This window comes from Pinus tabuliformis, chromosome J, assembly GCF_031772625.1.
Source record: "Pinus tabuliformis cultivar Carrire ecotype Pingquan chromosome J, CPIR1, whole genome shotgun sequence".
In the NCBI taxonomy this organism is placed as follows: Eukaryota; Viridiplantae; Streptophyta; class Pinopsida; order Pinales; family Pinaceae; genus Pinus; species Pinus tabuliformis.
The window spans coordinates 1,330,584,994-1,330,589,256 of record NC_142295.1 but is presented as its reverse complement, the minus strand read 5'-3'; the positions used below and the strand labels follow the sequence as shown (position 1 = coordinate 1,330,589,256).

At 40.1% G+C, this 4,263-nt stretch overlaps 1 pseudogene across 2 annotated transcripts; it reads right to left on the bottom strand.

Moving 5' to 3' along the window:
- Nucleotides 1-216: 216 nt before the first annotated feature.
- Nucleotides 217-3,001, bottom strand: LOC149232248 (protein BPS1, chloroplastic pseudogene; annotated as a pseudogene). Of its 2 annotated transcripts, none has more exons than XR_016248131.1 (2): nt 2,719-3,001; nt 217-1,876 (listed from the first exon to the last, which is right to left on the bottom strand). The product of XR_016248131.1 is annotated as a protein BPS1, chloroplastic pseudogene, transcript variant X1 (transcript). The 2 variants fall into 2 exon arrangements; XR_016248132.1 differs by lacking the exon at nt 2,719-3,001 and adding an exon at nt 2,251-2,672.
- Nucleotides 3,002-4,263: the final 1,262 nt, after the last annotated feature.

The following is a 4,263-nucleotide window of genomic DNA, read 5'->3' as shown; positions in this document are numbered from 1 at the left end:
AAGGGATGTTGCCCAATGATGAATTCTGTCACAAGATGCAAGCTGATAAAGAAAAATGGTGTATATAGAGATGGCATCATATATGCATATAGAGATGACATCATATTGATTCTTTGAAAGCCCTATCAATTTGAAACACCGATAAAATACAAAGACAGGATATGAAGAAACAAAATACTCTACGTGAGATCACAAAACACAAAAATTATACATATATAAAAAAACTCAAAGATTATGCATATATTTGAGAACTTATAGATTACACATCTCTGTCCATCAATACTTACAATTACATATGGTGCAAAACTCATCCATCTGAAAAACCAGTAGTAAGCCGTGAGCATAACACGCACCTCAATGCACTGGTAACTTACGGGAGCAGATGGAAACCCATCCAATAACCAAAAATACATGAAAATACTGCTTCTGTCTCTGATCAACTCCATTTGTTCACTTTTTAAAGAGTTCATCTTCAATTTGCGTGTCGTTATCTCCAGAAAATCTGAGGCTGTCAAGCAAAGCATTTCTTCCTTTAAGAATAATCTGGAAAAATGCATTGATATGTTGTGTGAGAGGATCTAAACCTTGGGAAAGTAAATATGCACTTTGCTGTAATTCTTGAACTGCTTGTCTTATCTGTTGTGCTTGCTCTGATCCCTCTGTGAGCTGAAACTGTCTTTCGTTTCCTCCTGGTATTTCTAGGGATAACATCTGAATCGTTAAGTGAAGATTTTTAACTGCTGCATTCAAACTCTCCAGCTCTTTCAGAACTGTAACACGGCCCATGGCAAACCCACCCTTGATTTCTTCATTCACGTCTTGTTGCAACGTCATAAATGAAACTGACCACAAAAACTGATCAGGAATTCTTAAGTCCACCAATGGATCAGAAGAACCCGCAAAGACAGATACAAGAATACTGCAAATGAATATAGTTGTTGCCTTCACCCCATATATAGCCCTCAATAGAACTCTACTCTTGGCCGAGGATTTCACCTTCCTTAGGTGAAGACTTTTACACATGCCCTCTAACATGGCAGCACAATTCTCAATTTTCCTGTTGGTTTGGGACGCACCATTTTTCTCCCCGGCCTTTTTTTCTCCTAACAATTCTTCCAGATGATCTTTGGCACGAAATAGCTTGTCAGATGATGGCATTCCATCAGAGAAATTCAGCAAATGCAGTACATACTGGACTATAAGATGGCGGTGATCGAGACATGAGATTTCAGCATTCAATGCAATACAAATATCAAGCAGATTTACAGTGTCATCCAGATATTGATCAATCCATTTTTTATCCCATTTTGCTATAGGAAACCGGAGATCCACAACTAAGGTTCTCAGATCACTATGCAGTGTGAACAAGACTTCCATGGCCTGTTGCATCCATGTCAGATCTATAAAATCCTTTGGCTTATTCAGCTTGAGATGCTCTAATCTTTGTAATAAAGCAGTTTCGAAACCTTTCAATATCTGATTAACCCTTGCAGAGGAATTGAATGATCGCTTACGAATAAACATTCTAAAGGGATTTCCAAAGAATGAGGACATGGAATGACCATCATGCGGGCGACTCATGGTCAGATCAAGGCCTGACTCCTCTAACACTTGAAGGGCTAAAAAGGCAACAACATGCGGAAAAGGTCCTACTTAAAAATGTGTTTGAACCAAATATTCCTCAGGGTGAACCAAAGGTTCGGAAGCACACAACACAGATACGCTCTGTTATGCAATTCTCGCGTCTACTCTGATCTGCTCCTTCAGGCTTTGATCAATTTATTTAATTGTGAAGATATTATTACCTAATAGGTACTTGCATGTCAGATGAAATTTTCGGCAATCTCCAATCCGTTCAAACACACAAATTGCAAACCTGCATCCACAGAGACAGAAAAGCATGGTCAATACCAATAGATTACCCAGTATTACATATCAAGAACAATATAAATCTGTAAAGTTGACCAAATTCTTCCCCCCCAAAAAAGCACTATCAGAAGGAATCACTTGTGCAAAACGCAAAGATTTTGATCCTTAGATCACATGCGCGGAAATCAGCCTAAAAAACAACTAAATCCAACATAATAAAGGATCTCCCATTAAAAAAGATCTTTAAAAAACAGCAGTAACCTCCATTCTACTTATCCTTTGGCATTTCCGTAAACGGTGCGAAAGAAAAAGAAAGGTGAGGGGAAAAAGAAGCAGTCGACTAACCAGACAGAAAGAAAGTTAAATTAACAGTTCAATCACCTGCAACGAATATTGTTCACCTCAGAACCTCGGTCGTATCAATTTGCGAGCTTGCAGAGAAATTACCACTAAATTACTAGAACTTAGCTGTGCAAAAGTCTTCAAACGACTTTCACAAATTCAAGGATTTAAAGGGCATTGGCTACTTGAAATATGAAGTGCTACCGCAAAAATCAGCATTAAGTTCGGCTGTTTAAGTTTATTTAAGAGATTTTGCTTTTAATTACCCTAGAGCAGGGGCCATGGAGCCGTCGGCGCATTTTTCCAGATTTATCGGGAATATAGAGCCAGCTTTGATCTTATCTATCACAGAAAATCAAAGACTCCACAAAAAAAAATGTCCATTCCCCATAAATTGTTGAAAATTCAAGCTTCAGATGCGCAGCAAAAATTGCAGCCGATTTTTTTTTTTTTTTTATAAGGCTATTTTTTTCTCTGAAAGCATATCGGTAAGGAATCTATGCTTACCTGCACAAATTATTCGCAAAGAAGTCGACGATGACAGTGTTGTATCTCTGAAATCCTCGTATTCTTCGTTGGAAAGTCCTCGAAACCCTAACATTTCACAAGATAACTACACCTTCACATCTTCGCTACTATACATGTTCAGCCAGCGGCTACCGCTTTGCCAGAGTAATCCGCAATCCGATTTTGACTGCCTGCTGTCCCAACTGCCTTTTCTTGAAAATGAGTTCGGTAAATCCTGAACACTGGATTTTTATTCCGAGTGTGAAACACGTAATGGTTGAAACGGTTTATATTAGGTTTGAGTTTTGTGTTTGTCCGTACCGTCATGGTGCCAAAAGCGGTATGGAGAAAACCAGCGGTGTCTCTGAATGTAGGTTGGCCAGTTAGCCTTCACTTTCCCCGTCAAAAGACGAAAGCAAAGTCGCATCAATTGCGGGAACGGCAGAGCCGTGGGTTTTCAAACTTTGGAAAGAACCACCGAAACCTCGTGCAGTTGCAATAGAAATTTCCCACTTTTTGTTGGCCAATGGGTTCGATATATGGGGACGTGGTGGGGCCTTATTTATCAAATTATGTTAGTTACGTAAACCAAGAAGCAACCAAATTATTGATGTAAGTTTTTTTTTTTTTAACTACATGGTGAATCGGTAACTGCCAGGCCTAATCTAGGGGAGACCAAGGATCAAACTTCATAGCTGCCACTATAACACCAAGAGCATAACCAACCACCTGCAAGTCGGGTATACTAAGTTCCTATGATTTTAGCAAGAGCAGCCTAATCTATGGGAGACCAGGCCTAATCTATGGGAGACCAAGGATCAAACTTCATAGCTGCCACTATAACACCAAGAGCATAACCAACCATCTATGGGAGACCAAGGATCAAACTTCATAGCTGCCATTAACACCAAGAGCATAACCAACACCAAGAGCATAACCAACCATCTATGGGAGACCAGGGCTAATCTATGGGAGACCAAGGATCAAACTTCATAGCTGCCACTATAACACCAAGAGCATAACCAACCACCTGCAAGTCGGGTATACTAAGTTCCTATGATTTTAGCAAGAGCAGCCTAATCTATGGGAGACCAGGCCTAATCTGTGGGAGACCAAGGATCAAACTTCATAGCTGCCACTATAACACCAAGAGCATAACCAACCATCTATGGGAGACCAGGCCTAATCTATGGGAGACCAAGGATCAAACTTCATAGCTGCCACTATAACACCAAGAGCATAACCAACCGCCTGCAAGTCGGGTATACTAAGTTCCTATGATTTTAGCAAGAGCAGCCTAATCTATGGGAGACCAAGGATCAAACCTCATAGCTGCCACTATAACACCAAGAGCATAACCAACCACCTACAAGTCAGGTATACTAAGTTCCTATGATTTTGCCACTATAATACCAAGAGCATAACCAACCACCTGCAAGTCGGGTATACTAAGTTCCTATGATACCAAGAGCATAACCAACCACCTGCAAGTCGGGTATAATAAGTTCCTATGATTTTTGCCACTATAACGAGCATAACCAACCA